Here is a 17,876-nt window from a genome sequence, read left to right as displayed (position 1 = left end):
CTCATATATCACCTCTGACCTCTCGATTTTCTCCTTTGATCATTTAATGGCTAAAAACAATGCTCCGCCCTCACATGGATTCTGTGTTGTATGCTCATCTCCTACGGGTCTCTTCCCCTGAGTTGTCCAAGCTCCGTCAGCAGTGGGGCCGGGATGTCCCGGAGTTAGACTCTGAGGACTGGGTGGATATATGGGACTTCCCGTTTAAAATACTGGTCTCCCTGAGAGATCGCCTCATTCAATACAAGATCGTCCACAGAGCATACCTCACTCCCGCCCGGGTGCACCGGATGAGGTCTTCCCTCTCCCCGGAGTGCTGGCGGTGTGACCATGCTCAAGGGGACTACATTCATATTTTCTGGTCCTGCCCGGTCATAACAGTCTTTTGGTCACAAATCATTCTGGAGGTGAATGAATTGTTAGGCATCTCCATTGATTCATCCCCGAGAATATGCCTGCTGGGGCTGGTGGAGGACCTGGTTCCCAGGGTGGCTGAGAGAACCCTGTTGGGTCTCTTGCTGTTCTATGCCAGGAAGTCCATCGTCCTGTGCTGGAAGTGTAGGGCCCCTCCCTCATTGGGCCTATGGAAAACACTGGTCAATAATGTGATTCCTTTATACAGGGATACTTATACACACAGAGGCTGTCCGAAAAAATACGACAGAGTCTGGTCTAAATGGTTGGCCGAGCCCTCCACTGCGGCAGCAGATTAGGTGGCTCCTCTGATTTCTGGTGGCGATGCCTGAGGCCTTGCTGAGCCGTCCCCTGTTGGCATAACGACTTAGGTGGACCTGTCCACTATCATCCTGCCCCTGGAGCATGAGCTGGCCTGCCTTATTGATGATTGTTTTTTTTTGTTTTTTTTTGTAGTCGCTAACTCGCTGACATTTCTTGGTTCTGTACTGCTACCTTTTGACCCCTGCGCGGGTCCCTGCTGGGATTTATGCCAGATGTTGGCTGTGCTATTGTACGTTTGGTATGTCTATGTGTTGTTGCAAATAAAATAAAAAAAGATTTTCAAAAAAAAAAAAATATGTTTGATATTGCTCAAACTTCTCACTAATGTAGCTCCTTATATCAATTGGCCCCTGTTCACACCAGTGCGACTTGTCATGCGATTTGACGTTTCCAAATTCCATGACAAGTCGCACCACATTGTCCGCAATGGAACCGTTCATATTGCCGCGACTCATGTCGCAGCGATTATGAAAAAGATTCCTGCACTACTTTTTACCGACTTAATTGCGACTTGCATGGATTTCTGTTAATTGAAGTCGCAAACCTTTGGCAAATCGGCAGCGCAATTCGCATTCATGTGTGGCTTTGAAATCGCACTTCAGTAGTGGGATTTTAAAGCCGCACCGGTGTGAACCAGTGCTAAAGGGCATAATAATGTAGCATTCTTCTCTATAACAATACAGATTCTGCTTAGATTTATATACTTACTGGTGCCATCCCAAATGGTGGTGGTAGCTTTCCAGTCTCTAACTCTGACCAATCACTTGTGCTGAAGAATGGATGGTTGCAAAGGTTTCCTGTCAGCTGTTCGCGCATTACTTGATCTTTGCATAAGAGCTGTAAAAATGTAAAATATATAAGTTTAAGGGCATAAACAAATGGTCAATTTCATCTGGTCCCTTTATTTAATAATGTTTTATCCTCAGTACTATGTCTTTCCATTCATATATTGTTCCACATCAACTTGTGTGAAGTATCTGTTAATAGACCACTAAAATGTTTTGGAACAACCATTTCTCATTTTCATATTGTGATTTCTGGACAGGGATTATGTAATGTTTTATGTCCAGGCAATATCCAAAGATTTAGCTATAAATGGGAATTTGGTTACTGTATAGAGTGACAGCTTTGTAAAGTGTCCTGTCTAATGAGTACAATTTCCTCTCTTCTCCACATTATAAATAGAAAAGTACTCACTCTCTCGATGAGGTCTTGTAGTTCAGGATCTATGTTCTCTGGGTAAGTTGGTGTATCCATACACACTCTTGCGTGCACCGTCTCGTATTCCTCACTGTCAGGAAATGGCTGTGAGCCCACTGCCATCTCGTAGATTTTACATCCAAGTGAGAAATAGTCAGCTATTTTGTTGTACGGTTCACATCGATGAACCTCTAGGGCCATGTATGGTGGAGTGCCAACACCATCGTGACCATTCTGGATCCGAACATGCCTGCCTCCGCTAAGCCAAAGTCAGATATTTTAACATGGCTGGCGTTATCCAACAATACATTGTCTGGTTTTATGTCTCTATGCACAACGCCCCTGGAATGAAGATGTTGAAGTCCACACAATATTTCTGCTGCAAGAAAACTCTAGCACTTGGCGCTCGATTTGGACGCAGCTGGCATCTTCCTCAATTAGGACCCGATTCTTCACCATCTTCACCATCATATGACGTCCGCCCAGAACGAGAGAGTCTTCGTCGGCGGGCGGTAAACAAGCAGTTAAAGAACTGTTTTTGTGGGTAAGAGCAGTATGTACAGTAGAAGAGTGGGGAGGATATGACAGAGGGCAGTATGTACAGGAGAGGAGTGTGTAGGATATGACAGTGGGCACTATGTATAGGAGAGAAGTGTAGAGGGTATGACAGTGGGCAGTATGTACAGGAGAGGAGTGTGGAGAGTAGGACAGTAAGCAGTATGTACAGGAGAGGAGTGTGGAGTGTATGACGGTAATCAGTATTTACAGGAGAGAAGTGTGGAGTGTATGACGGTGGGCACTATGTATAGGAGAGAAGTGTGGAGGGTATGACAGTGGACACTATGTATAGGTGAGGAGGATAAAGGAATCTGGGAAGGAAATATGTAAAGGCTTGTGTAAGGATGTTTAGGGACTGTGAAGTGGTTAAGCGGGCCATACATGGATTGAAATGACACCAATTAAGCAGAGACCAGCCATAGTCGATCTATGTATGGGCTAGCTGGTTTTACACAACCTAGTAACCGACTTGAGTACAACCAGCCTGTCAGTGCTGCCATCTATAGTTAGCAACAATGACCCAGATTCAGGTACGACTTGTGCGGGCGCAATCGTGATATGCGCCGCGCAAGTATGGATTTGCGCCCAGGCAAATCTGCGGATGACCCAAAAGCAAGCTAAGCCTGAAATGAGGCATTTTTCCACGGACGCAGTTTCTCTGCCCCGGCGCAATTAAGGGGCATTTTTGCACATGGTGCAACTTGCGCTCTCATGGTTTTCCCTCAGCAAATATGCAAATGAGGAACTACCGGTGATTCAGAAACTTGCGCGTGTGAGGCGCATTTTGCGCACAAAGCGTGCAAGGTGTTCGGCCCGGGCAAATTTGCACATTATAAAAGCAGGGGCAAGTTAGCAACAGATGGCCACAGGTCAGCTGGAGAGCAACTACAGCAGCACCAATACGGACGAGCTGAACAAGCAGAGCACCCACACTTTCTGGACCTCACATCTGTGTGCCAACATGCCAGGGGCAGCTATGGTTCTAGCAATACTAGAGAGTGAACCGACTCGTTGGAGGGCACGGGAGAGGATATACTGAGTGCGCAGGAACATCTTTGACATGAGTGATATTGAGGTGTATCGCATGTTTAGATTCAGTCCTGAAGTCATCCTGGATTTAGCCACAATCCTGCATGATGACATCACCAGCCAGACACATCGTGGACATGCAGTGGAGCCACTGGTGAAGGTAGTGGCAACCCTGCATTTCCTGGCAAGTGGATCTTTTCAACGCACAGGTGGAATTGTGGCTGGGATGTCCCAATCCAGCATGAGCAGGTGTGTGCACCAAGTTATCCCTGCAATCCTCAGGCACATGTCACACCAGTTCATCAAACCCACCCAGGAGGACCTGCGGCAGAAGGCAATCACCGATTTCTATCAAATAGCCAGATTCCCACGCACTGTGGGTACCATTGATTGTACCCAATTGGCACTACGGCCCCCCGTGAACTAGAGCATACCTACTGTAATAGGAAGCACTGGCATTCCATAAATGTCCAGATGATCGTGGATGCCCTTGGCCTCATATGGCATGTCCGTGCCAAACACCCCGGGTCCTGCCATGACAGTTTCATCTACCGTCAGAGCAGCATCCCCACCGAATTTGACCAGAACATGTATGGGGACAGCTGGCTGATTGGTGAGTGACATGGGTGTCAGGTATGACTGTCCCCCCCATGATGCAGACATCACGAGGGGCACATGCATGACTAACATCCTCCTGTCTTTTCCCTTCCAGGTGACTCTGCATATGCACTGGGACCCCATATGATGACTCCATTCCGGAACCCCCAAACCCCAGGAGAGGAAAGATTTAATGAAGCTCACGCACGTACCCGTGCAGTGGTGGAGCGCACATTTGGCATCCTTAAGTCCCGTTTCAGATGCCTGGATAAATCCGGGGGGACCCTGTTGTATTCCCCAGACTTTGTATGCAAGATCATCGGTGCATGTTGTATTCTGCACAACTTTGCCCAGAGAAAGGGCCTGCAGATTGACATATGTGATGACCTGACCCCCGAACCCCACAATCCCCCCCCTAGAAACTCTACCGGGTCTACTGAGGGAAGAGCAATCAGGAGTGGTCTCGTGGAACGTCTGTTTGCATGTTAAACACACACAATAATCATGTCACAAGTAGAATGCTCGCGTGCACACCACTGTGGTCCCTAGCACACACACCCCACATGCACCCAAAATTGGATTAGACCCAAGGATACCCCATGGTATCAGGGAGCAGCAACGCCGCGTCAAGGCTCCAATTATGTTGCTGTCCATTCAAACACCTTTCACATGGCAGAGGGTGACACCCCTTTTCCAGCAGGAGTGACACCCCAACCCCCCATTCACACACCAGTCACACTGTAGTATACACTCCTCACCGTGTGTAGGGACTACAAAATAAAATAAAAACTCAAACTTTGAGCATAACGAAAATATAAAAAAACTCATAATCTGAGCATAAACTAAATAAAAACTCATAATCTGAGCATAAACTAAATAAAAGCTCATAATCTGAGCCAAAAAAATAAAAAATTAAAAAGGAAAATAATTATTTTATTTTTTTAGACATCCTTGTGCCAAGGGTGCCCCGGCTCTGGCTCCTCAGTCGGCGTGGTTGAGCCTGTGGTGGGGATAGAGCCTGGGCTGAGGATGGAGCCTGTGGTGGGGATGGAGGGGGGAGGAGCATCAACCACTACTTCCTCACTCCAGGCGGGTGAGGACATTGTTGGTCTGTGCCAACATCCGCATCTGCCGGGTGGTCGTGTTCCTGTGGTGCCGCTGGGTTAATCTCCCCTCCTCCCGCACAGCAGCAGTGTTGGCCTCCACCGCACCTGCCAACCTACTCACCTCCGCTGTGAGCAATGCGGTGGCGCCCTGCTGCTCAACCATACAGGTCACCATGGCTGCACAGTTTACACTAACTTCCTCCAGGCTCTCAGTATAACGTTTCCCCCGGTCAGAATGCAGGGTGAGGGCCTGCTGCACAGAGGAGGAGGAGGATGCCAGGCTGTCCGCCACCTGCCTCAAGTCTCCCACCATGTCCCCTATATGGCGGGTCTGCCAGGCCTGCTCCTCCTGCAGACCTTCACGGAGGCTGGAGAGCCTCGTTTTGCATAGAGCCTTCCTTGGAGGAGAGGCTGGGGCACGAACTGAGGGAGAAGAATGGGAGGGGGCCAGACTGGAGGGAGGGACACTGGAGGGAGGGACACTGGAAAAAAAAACTGCTGCAGCTCCAATAGTCCCTATGTTAATCCGGCCCTGGAGTGCGGCTGTGTTGCAATGAGAGGGGAAAAAAATAATGTGACTCAATAATGAAAGAATAAATCTGTGTCCCTTTGGGGAGATTTTCTATCACTTCCTGTAAAAACCTTACAGATGATTCCTCTCTACTCTATCCTAAAATAATAGTTTTGCCTTTATTTACACTTTAAAAAACGTACCTATTAGTAGTCTTTTATAGCGTTTCCTATATAAATGAATATTTGGTGGTGTCCCCTCCCCTATCATTTAGATATGGGAGAAATATATGTGTTTCAACCACTGTAAAGTAGTTGTAAATCTCTGAAATGAAAAATGAACAAAGCATATCCTTCGATAGTGTGTACATATCTGTCGATAGTGTTCTGTCTCATCTGCTATCTGCTCCGCCCAGTTTTGACAGTCAATGCCAAAATCAGACAATCACAGTAGATGGTCCCATCCCCCTCCGGCACACACTATGGGGCAGATTCATCAAGAGATACGACGGCGGATCTCCTGATCTCTGAGATCCGCCGTCGTATCTCTGAGATCCGCTGTCGTATCTGTGAGAGCCGACGGTCGGATCTGTGAGAGCCGACGGTCGGATCTATGAGGCTGATTCATAGAATCAGATTCCTCATAGATCTCCCTTAGATCCGACTGGTGTAAGTGACTTACACCAGTCGAATCTTAGGCTGCAATCTACCACCGGCCGCTAGGTGTCGTCACTTTTTTTTACGCGTCGGATATGCAAATGAGTAGAACCGCCGATTCAAGTCCGTACGCCCGCCCGTCGCTTTTTTTTAACGTCGTTTGCGTTCGGCTTTTTCCGGCGAATAGCTACCCCTGCTATATGAGGGGTAGCTAATGTTAAGTATGGCCGTCGTTCCCGCGCCGAGATTCAAATTTTTACGTCGTTTGCGTAAGTCGATCGGGAATACGGATGGCCGCAATTGACGTACCCGCCGCTAACAATGACGTCCTAGCGACGTCATTTGGAGCATGCGCACTGGGAAATTTCGCAGACGGCACATGCGCAGTTAAATCGGCGCGGGAACGCGCCTGATTTAAATTGTACACTCCCCCTAGCCGCGGAATTTGCATTCCGCCGGGGGAGTTACGATCCGACGATGCAATTTTCGAGGTAAGTGCTTGATGAATACTGCACTAGCCTAGCTAAATTGCACCGGCGGATCGTAAAACACGTAGATCGAGCGGATCTAAAGATCCGCTGATCTACATGAATCTGGCCCTATGAGACTATGTGGAGGGGGGCATGTCCTTTCTCTCCACTCTGATCTCCGATTACACTTGCTGGGCAAGGCTCCCTGCTCTATGCTGGGCAAGGCTCCCTGCCTTCTGGAGCTGAAAAATGCTGTCTATATTCTGTACTTTTAGAAGCAGCACGAAGAAACAATCATTTGTGTTGCGGTGCTCATGTCCTAACAAGGAACATGCTGATAGGAAGTCCAGATTCTTTGTAAGTCCATGTGCACTGAACGGAAATGTCAATCAATCAGCTTTCCCAACAATTTTTTGCAAGCCGCAAAGTGCATCCTCCCTAAGCAATAGCGAAGATTATCGGAGGAGGTGTTTGTAGTCCAAATCAGGTGAGCAGCCCAGTGTGACAACAGGGCTGCTCCATAGGTACAATACAGTAAGTGAGAATTGTCACACCAGGACATGAAGTGTGTTACTGGCAGGATAACCAGATGAAAATAAAGCAAAACAAAACTGAAAAAAGAAAACGAATGCAGCCACCACATCTAAGGCCTGATAAACTGAAATATATTCATTTTTTCTTTGTGTTCTGATGGGCTTTAAGGTTAATGTTATCCGTTTTACAAACACACATAAAACAGTGCTAAAAACAAATATATATATATATATATATATATATATATATATATATATATATATATATATATATATATGTGTTAAAATTGAACATTAGGCCCCTTTCACACAAGCGAAACGATCGGGTCCACCTGTCTGTTTCTCAGGACCCTATCAGACCCTACATTCTTCTCTATGGAGCAGCGGGTATCAACAGACGTGTCTGTCAACACCCGCCCACATCTGATCCTGTCCGCTAAAAACAGGCGGATGGGGATCTGTTCCCAATCCATCTGGCAGATCTGATTGGATGGCAGTCAGGTGTAAATGGACAGGTGGTCCATTTACACCTGACTGCCCATAGAGGAGAGCGGGCACATACCAGCCACTCACCTGCTCAGCAGGGATCAGCGGACAGAACTGAGCAGACAGACTCCAATGGAGCCCACCCTGTGTGGGAGGGGCCTTAGTGTGCTTGCATAAATGTGCATGTTAACTTGTTACTGCATACACACAAATGTAACAAGTTATCCATACAGCCCTAAATGTTATTGTGGGATTAGTCTTGTTGATTAATTTTATTTCTTTGTGGTTACATCCGTAATATACAGTAATAATATCCAGTTGTCTACCTGGATTTGCTAGTTTCGGTAATGATCTGTTGTACTGTATTTAATGACAGCAGATAAAAACTGTTTCCATTTCAGTGGTTCATCTCTGATGGCTGTTAAATGTCAGATGCTCAGCAGTGTGGAATAATTATTTCTGTAAGAATGTTCACACAGAGCACTGCTGATGTCATAATCCGTGTTCTTAGAAATCTGCAATAAAACCTAAATTCATATATTTACATTTTCCTACACAGTTTTCGTTCACAATGCCATGTAACGATATCATTAAAAGTGTATTAAACCCCAAACCAAACATTTTATATATTGCAGCTTACCAATCATTAGATGTGATGTCTTCATTAATGACAGTGACTGATAATCAAAAATGCAAAAGCCCCTTAAGACTTGGAACTCTAAGTCCCTCTAGAAAGTAGCACATTGTGTTGTAAACTGCATACAGGCGTACCTCCGACTCTACTGTAGAGCTTCTCCCAGCTCTACTATCTGCAGGAACTACCAGCCCTCCTGGCTACTTCTCCACCAACCCACCTGGCTGCTATGAAGATCTCCCAGGGCAAGAGATAGAAAGGGTTAAGCACAATGTCCTCCTGAAAGGCTTGCTACATGTGGCAGTCTCTCCCCTTGTGGATCCCTGGGTGTGCTGATGTACTCACACTGTACTTACACTGTACTCACACTGTACTCCTTGCTCCCTGCTGCTCCTTAGGCAATGTTCCTTTCAAACTGCCCTGCTGTCAGGATCTTCCAAAACCAGCCCAAGCCCAGCCTGGAGGCAGAGCCCCCCCCCCCCCCAGACACAAACACAGTCTCCTCAGCACTCCATCTTCCACCCGACTTTCCCGCTGGCATGCCTCTCTCATATTTAAGGGCTGCCAGGCCCACTGCCTGGGGATTGGCCAAGTTTCCCCAAGTATGCAGATCATCCCTCCTGGCCTCCACCCTCTAACTTCTAGAAGTTTCTTCAAACTTCCTGATCCAGGGGGAGGTACCAGAGGCCTACATCTGTGAGTCATCCAGCCTGACCTGCAGTAATCCTGACCCAATTCCTGACTCACAAACTAACCCCAAGTCATGCATAAATTTGCCTGTACTAATCCAGTACCACACTAGAGGGTGCTACATATGTGTTTAAAGGACGTTTCTAAATGCATATCAATGCATAATGATTTCTCAGTAGTGTTGGTCAAACTTAGCTTAAACCTGTGTTTAGGTGCAGTCAGATTAGCTGCATTTAGAGCAAACAGAACTCCGTGCATACAGGACCTGGTTAGAAACTCTAAACTCAGCTAAACACAGATAAAACACACATAAATGCATCTAAAGGTAGCTAAACCCACTTTAACCACTTCAATACTGGGCTTTCACCCCCTTCCTGCCCAGGCCAATTTTCAGCTTTCAGCGCTGTCACACTTTGAATGACAATTGCAGTAATGCATCACTGTACCCAAACAAAATTTGTACAATTTTTTTCCCACAATTATAGTTTTCTTTTGGTGGTATTTGATCACCAATGGGTTTTTGATTTTTTGTTAAGCAAATAAAAAAAGACCAAACATTTTGAAAAAAAAATGTTTTCTTTGTTTCTGTTTATATATTTTGTAAACAAGTAGATTTTCTCTTACACCGTGTCCTATGTCTATATACATTTGCTAATAGGTGTCTGTCCCTCGTTCCCATCTCAGAAAGTTAGGAGATATGCAGCTTCTATGAATGAAATATGGTCTATGAATGAAGGGGCAGACCTTGCAATATGCTTTTTGTTTGGCACATAAATAAATATAAGGGTTAAATGTTTTGTTCCTTCTCTAGTTTCACTTGATGTTTCTGTATGACTTAGCCATCACCTGCCTCTCAGTTAGATGGTACAGGAACAGAATGTGTTGACAGTGACAGTATGTAAAGTTGACCATAGACAAATAGCTGTCAGTGATATCATTTATTCTGCAGAAAAACACAATGCTGGCCTTATGCTAGCCACTTGAAAACCAGGTCTTTTCTTTACCTTTTTTTACAAGTTTAAATTTGTATTCTTTGCTAGAAAATTACTTAGAACCCCCAAACAATATATTTTTTTTAAGCAGAGATCCTAGAGAATAAAATGGAATTCGTTGCAATATTCTATGTCACACAGTATTTGCGCAGCGGTCTTTCAAATGCATATTTTTTTTAAAAATACACTTAAATTAAAAAAAAAATAGTTACCCCAGATTTTTTTTGTATAATGGGAAAGATGATGTAAATAGATACCTAACATGTCAAGCTTTATCCACTTCAATACAGGGCATTTTCACCCACTTCCTAACAATTTTTAGTTTTCAGCGCTGTCGCATTTTGAATGACAATTGCGCACTGTACCCAAATGAAATCTTTATGTTTTTTTCCCCACACATAGAGCTTTCTTTGGTGGTATTTGATCACCTCTGCGATTTTTGACAGGTCTTCTTTATTAAGAGGTCAGAAATACCCCAGATCTCTCATTTACCTTTAAAAGCGGAAAAAAAAATAACTTTTACTTAGAAAAAAAAGACTTCTTGGTCTTTGGTTTTGGTTTTGCCTGCCTGATGAATATCTGTCCCCACTGTGAGCCTTTATTGCTGAATAGGAGGATTCCCCAAAGACAGTTTAGGTAGGGAATAAGAGAATTTCCCTCAGGCAGACTAAGCAAGAAATAGGAGGATTTACCCAGGTAGACTAGGCAGGGAATAGGAGGATTCCCCCAAGACAGTTTAGGTAGGGAATAAGAGGATTTTCCTCAGAGAGACTAAGCATGGAATAGGAGGATTTCCCCAGATAAACTAGACAGGGAATAAGAGGATTTTTTCAGGTAGACTAGAAAGAGAATAGGAAAGTTTCTCAAGGTAGACTATACAGGGAATATGAGTATTTCCCCCAGGCAGACTAAGGAGGGAATAGGAGGTTTTCCCCAGGTTGACTAGAAGACTAGAAAGGGAAGAGGAGGATTCCTTCAGATAGACTAAGCAGTAAATAGGAGTGTTTCTCCAGATAGACTAAGCAGAAAATAGAAGGGTTTCCCCCAGGCAGACTAAGCAGGGAATACAAGGTTTTCCCAGATAGACTAGACAAGGAATAGGAGGATTTCCCAGATAGACTAGACAAGGAATAGGAGGATTTCCCAGATAGACTAGACAAGGAATAGGAGGATTTCTCCAGGTAGACTAGACAAGGAATAGGATGATTTCTCCAGGTAGACTAGACAGGGAATATGAGGATTTCTCAAGGCAGACTAAGCGGGGAATAGGAGGATTTCTCCAGGTAGACTAGACAGGGAATATGAGGATTTCTCCAAGAAGGCTAGAAAGAGAAGAGGAGGATTCCTCCAGATAGACTAAGCAGTAAATATAAGGGTTTCTCCAGTTAGACTAAGCAGAAAATATAAGGATTTCCCCCAGGCAGACTAAGCAGGGAATATGAGGATTTCTCCAGGTAGACTAGACAAGGAATATGAGGATTTCTCCAGGTAGACTAGGCAGGGAATAGGAGGATTCCCCCAAGACAGTTTAGGTAGGGAATAAGAGGATTTTCCTCAGAGAGACTAAGCATGGAATAGGAGGATTTCCCCAGATAAACTAGACAGGGAATAAGAGGATTTTTTCAGGTAGACTAGAAAGAGAATAGGAAAGTTTCTCCAGGTAGAATAGACAGGGAATAGGAGGTTTTCTCAAGGCAGACTAAGCGGGGAATAGGAGGATTTCTCCAGGTAGACTAGACAGGGAATATGAGGATTTCTCCAAGAAGGCTAGAAAGAGAAGAGGAGGATTCCTCCAGATAGACTAAGCAGTAAATATAAGGGTTTCTCCAGTTAGACTAAGCAGAAAATATAAGGATTTCCCCCAGGCAGACTAAGCAGGGAATATGAGGATTTCTCCAGGTAGACTAGACAAGGAATATGAGGATTTCTCCAGGTAGACTAGGCAGGGAATAGGAGGATTCCCCCAAGACAGTTTAGGTAGGGAATAAGAGGATTTTCCTCAGAGAGACTAAGCATGGAATAGGAGGATTTCCCCAGATAAACTAGACAGGGAATAAGAGGATTTTTTCAGGTAGACTAGAAAGAGAATAGGAAAGTTTCTCCAGGTAGAATAGACAGGGAATAGGAGGTTTTCTCAAGGTAGACTATACAGGGAATATGAGTATTTCCCCCAGGCAGACTAAGGAGGGAATAGGAGGTTTTCCCCAGGTTGACTAGAAGACTAGAAAGGGAAGAGGAGGATTCCTTCATATAGACTAAGCAGTAAATAGGAGTGTTTCTCCAGATAGACTAAGCAGAAAATAGAAGGGTTTCCCCCAGGCAGACTAAGCAGGGAATATGAGGATTTCTCCAAGAAGGCTAGAAAAAGAAGAGGAGGATTCCTCCAGATAGACTAAGCAGTAAATATGAGGATTTCTCCAGGTAGACTAAGCAGAAAATATTAGGATTTCCCCCAGGCAGACTAAGCAGGGAATAAGAGGTTTTCCCAGGTAGACTAGACAAGGAATAGGAGGATTTCTCCAGGTAGACTAGACAAGGAATAGGAGGATTTCTCCAGGTAGACTAGACAGAGAATAGGAGGATTTCTCCAGGTAGACTAGACAGAGAATAGGAGGATTTCTCCAGGTAGACTAGACAAGGAATAGGAGAATTTCTCCAGGTAGACTAGGCAGGGAATAGGAGGATTTCCCCTAGGTAGACTAAAAAGCAAATAGGATTTCTCCATCAGACAAAACAGGGAATAGGAGGATTTCATTCCAATAGAGGTAGGGGCAGATCCACATAGATCTGCACCCGCGCAGCGTATCTGAGATACGCTACGCCGCCGTAACTTACCTGGCTTTGGTTCGAATCCAGAAAGATTTTGCGCCGTAAGTTACGGCGGCGTAGTGTATCTCTCGCGGCTTAACGGCGCGGAATTCAAATGCGGCGAGTAGGGGGCGTGTTTCATTTAAATGAAGCACGTCCCCCCGCCGAACGAACTGTGCATGCGCCGTTCCTAAATTTCCCGCCGTGCATTGCTCTAAATGACGTCGCAAGGACGTCATTGGTTTTGACGTGGACGTAAATTACGTCCAGCCCTATTCACGGATGAGTTACACAAACAAAATACAATTTTTAAAATTTGACGCGGGAACGACGTCCATACTTAACATTGTGTACGCCACCAGATAGCAGCTTTAACTATACGCCGAAAAAAGCCGACTAGAAACGACGTAAAGGAATGCGACGGCCACTCGTACGTTCGTGGATCGTCGGAAATAGCTAATTTGCATACTCGACGCGGAATACGACGGGAACGCCACCCAGCGGACGCCAAAGAGTTGCATCTAAGATCCGAAGGCGTACGAAGACGTACGCCTGTCGGATCTAACCCAGATGCCGTCGTATCTTGTTTTGAGGATTCAAAACAAAGATACGAAGCGGGAAATTTGAAAGTACGCCGGCGTATCACTAGATACGCCGGCGTACTTTCTTTGTGGATCTGTCCCTGTGTGTTCAACAGATCTGAGGCCAGCAGTGGTGTGGAGTTTAAAATAACTGCATTTATCCTTAAAACTAAACATTTTTTTCTCAGACCTCATCAACTGTCAAGTTCTGCATCTGCTCATCTAACTTGCTATGTGTTTACTGAAAATAATTGCTGTTTACTGCCAAAATGAAATTTCCCTGATTATATTTAAAGATCAGCAGCTATGCAGGTGCCATAACAGATGGCAGCCTCACAGTCATAATGTAGATTTATATACTGTATGATGATTACAGGAAGATCTTGTGTTTAGCAATAAACATTCCTTTATTTAAATTAATTACTGTCTTGCATCTAATACAACGAATTTGCCGCAGACTAAAAAAGGTTGAAAAGTACAGAGACAAACAAGTACTCCCACCCATGTTACAATACATTTATCTGTCTGTTTTGATTGCAGTTGTTTGAAGATTGCAGTGTGAGTGGTGGTGTTTTTGATCAGATGCCTTAAGAATATGCAGTTGGATTAAATGGCATATCCAATACATGAATGAATGACTTGTATAGCGCTACACATGTGAACTGAATCGCCTCTAGGTGCTTTTTCCAGCCAGTGTCTGCTTGGCTGGTGCGGTCATTTTTACCCCGTAGGATCTCGACGCGCTTGGGACACACAGTCATATGCACAGATATACATATATATACTGGGCTAATTTGGACAAGATCCAATTTACCTACCAGCATGTCTTTGGAGTGTGGGAGGAAACCCACGCAGGCACAGGGAGAACATGCAAACTCCAGGCAGATGGTGTCGTGGTCGGGATTCGAACCAGTGACCCTCATGCTGCTAGGTGAAAGTGCTAACCACTACACCACTGTGCTGCCCGGTAAGGTTTAACAATTCTAGATCTGGAAACATAGGGGGTGATTTACTAAAGGCAAATGGACTGTGCACTTTGCAAAGCGCCAGTTGCCCTCTGCAAGTAAATGAGGCCATCTATTTAACTATGCATTTATATCCCAAATACAATTAACAACTAAAATGATCATGCTTTAAATTAATTACATGCACATATTTCGGTTGAGACTAAAATGTAGTTTGCGTTATTTTCACCTATATGTAATATGCACTATATTTAAATAACTGTGTGTAGCCTACCTGGGGTATTTATTTGTTATTATTTATTATTTTTAGCAGTAATGGTAAAAACTGTAATTCAAACAAATCCTCAGTTTAAATAATAATTAAAAAAAATGATACCCCACTGTAAACCTAAATCTACACAACTTGTTCTAACCCTGTGGTCCCAGTTGAACAACAGTCTTTCTTTCCTACTGTCTAAAAATTAGAAAAAATGTTATTGTTAGTTTTTTAACATATATATTTGAGGATAATATTATTATGGTACAATGTATCTTTCCTAGTGCAACGATGGTTGTTAAAAAAAAAAACATACCGATATATATACATATATATATATATATATATATATATACCCTTATTGAACCAAAAATAATTGACACATGCAAATACTGACTGAAGTGTGTGCTGTAGTTTGGGTTAAGCTTGTGCTTTCTTAAGGCAAATCTCGTTGGTTAGTTGTGTCATAATGACACTGTCTTATTGGGTGAATGTTAGGTGGATCTTACTGTTGTTCCTTTTGAGTTGCGGTTGTTAAACACATTGCTTTGTATTGCTGGATACAGAGAGAGAAGGCTGTCACTGTGTATGTTGGTAAGTGCTGACTTCCCTTTACTGAACATGTAGTAATATTTTTTCCTCCTTATACACAGATTTACTTAGTACCCCAGTAAAAATTGCAAATTCAAAATTCTGTAACCAACATCAATCAGATTTTAGATTTATGGGGCGATCTTAAAAAAAAAGGATTGTCGCAGGTAACGCCATTTTGGACGTAGTTACTGTAGTGCCTTAGTTAAACCAAGCGATGAGATGTAATATGCAACAACCTCTACATTAGTCCACCCACGATAATTTGGCATTGCTTTTGATAGTCTGTTCCTTGGAGAAGGCCATAGTTGCTGTCTGAATATGTCCATTTCTAATACCACATACAGGGAGTGCAGAATTATTAGGCAAGTTGTATTTTTGAGGATTAATTTTATTATTGAACAACAACCATGTTCTCAATGAACCCAAAAAACTCATTAATATCAAAGCTGAATATTTTTGGAAGTAGTTTTTAATTTGATTTTAGTTTTAGCTATTTTAGGGGGATATCTGTGTGTGCAGGTGACTATTACTGTGCATAATTATTAGGCAACTTAACAAAAAAAAAATATATACCCATTTCAATTATTTATTTTTACCAGTGAAACCAATATAACATCTCAACATTCACAAATATACATTTCTGACATTCAAAAACAAAACAAAAACAAATCAGTGACCAATATAGCCACCTTTCTTTGCAAGGACACTCAAAAGCCTGCCATCCATGGATTATGTCAGTGTTTTGATCGGTTCACCATCAACATTGCGTGCAGCAGCAACCACAGCCTCCCAGACACTGTTCAGAGAGGTGTACTGTTTTCCCTCCTTGTAAATCTCACATTTGATGATGGACCACAGGTTCTCAATGGGGTTCAGATCAGGTGAACAAGGAGGCCATGTCATTTGTTTTTCTTCTTTTATACCCTTTCTTGCCAGCCACGCTGTGGAGTACTTGGACGCGTGTGATGGAGCATTGTCCTGCATGAAAATCATGTTTTTCTTGAAGGATGCAGACTTCTTCCTGTACCACTGCTTGAAGAAGGTGTCTTCCAGAAACTGGCAGTAGGACTGGGAGTTGAGCTTGACTCCATCCTCAACCCGAAAAGGCCCCACAAGCTCATCTTTGATGATACCAGCCCAAACCAGTACTCCACCTCCACCTTGCTGGCGTCTGAGTCGGACTGGAGCTCTCTGCCCTTTACCAATCCAGCCAAGGGCCCATCCATCTGGCCCATCAAGACTCACTCTCATTTCATCAGTCCATAAAACCTTAGAAAAATCAGTCTTGAGATATTTCTTGGCCCAGTCTTGACGTTTCAGCTTGTGTGTCTTGTTCAGTGGTGGTCGTCTTTCAGCCTTTCTTACCTTGGCCATGTCTCTGAGTATTGCACACCTTGTGCTTTTGGGCACTCCAGTGATGTTGCAGCTCTGAAATATGGCCAAACTGGTGGCAAGTGGCATCTTGGCAGCTGCACGCTTGACTTTTCTCAGTTCATGGGCAGTTATTTTGCGCCTTGGTTTTTCCACGCGCTTCTTGCGACCCTGTTGACTATTTTGAATGAAACGCTTGATTGTTCGATGATCATGCTTCAGAAGCTTTGCAATTTTAAGAGTGCTGCATCCCTCTGCAAGATATCTCACTATTTTTGACTTTTCTGAGCCTGTCAAGTCCTTCTTTTGACCCATTTTGCCAAAGGAAAGGAAGTTGACTAATAATTATGCACACCTGATATAGGGTGTTGATGTCATTAGACCACACACCTTCTCATTACAGAGATGCACATCACCTAATATGCTTAATTGGTAGTAGGATTTCGAGCCTCTACAGCTTGGAGTAAGACAACATGCATAAAGAGGATGATGTGGTCAAAATACTAATTTGCCTAATAATTCTGCACTCCCTGTACATTGCTGGAAAGCTTTTTGTGTTGACCTCTGTTCATACCTAAGTTAGTTGAGATTTACTTGATAAATGAGAGAAACAGGTAACTCAGATTAACAATTTATAAAAACTTGACTGACTAGACTAGCGATTTTCATTTTATTCTGCACCCCATCATATTAAAAGATAGAAGATTGCTCCCTTACCGTTTGTACCAAGAAATGCATTGAGTCTGGAGCTATCAGGCAATAAATTGTTGTATCCATAGTTATTGGATATGTGGATTTTAGGGACTTCTTTACGCATCTTTGCAGATATAGGGATCTTTTTTTTTTTTATTGAGGAAAGGCAAATTAGTTCAAAAGTGGAACTGTTGCAGCTAATAGAATTCTTTTAATTTCTCTGTAAAAAAAAAAAAGGTTTGACAATAAATCTTTTTTTTTTTTTATAATTCTTGACAATAAATCTTTCTTGATAGTCTTTTTTTCCCCCCAATGTATCAGTGTTGAGTAATATAATGTCTGTGTTAAGAAAAAGGCACCTGTATTATAAAAAGCTCCTTTTCCTAAATGCAGTAGCCAAAACAACCA

The 17,876-nt window shown here is 43.5% G+C and overlaps 1 protein-coding gene across 2 annotated transcripts in view; it reads left to right on the top strand.

Annotated features, from left to right (window-relative positions):
- RHOH (ras homolog family member H) overlaps positions 1 to 17,876 on the top strand; it is a 69,102-nt gene that overhangs the window by 31,937 nt on the left and 19,289 nt on the right. The window contains exon 1 of one of the 2 annotated variants that reach the window (XM_040335077.1): positions 15,265 to 15,404. The exons of the other annotated variant lie outside the window; for it this stretch is intronic. The gene's annotated coding sequence lies outside the window, so the exon portion shown is untranslated. Of the gene's footprint in view, positions 1 to 15,264; positions 15,405 to 17,876 lie in introns of those variants that run through there. 2 annotated transcript variants of the gene reach the window in all.

The sequence above is a fragment of the Rana temporaria genome, chromosome 1, assembly GCF_905171775.1.
Source record: "Rana temporaria chromosome 1, aRanTem1.1, whole genome shotgun sequence".
Taxonomy (NCBI): Eukaryota; Metazoa; Chordata; class Amphibia; order Anura; family Ranidae; genus Rana; species Rana temporaria.
This window is presented reverse-complemented; position numbering and strand designations above follow the sequence as displayed.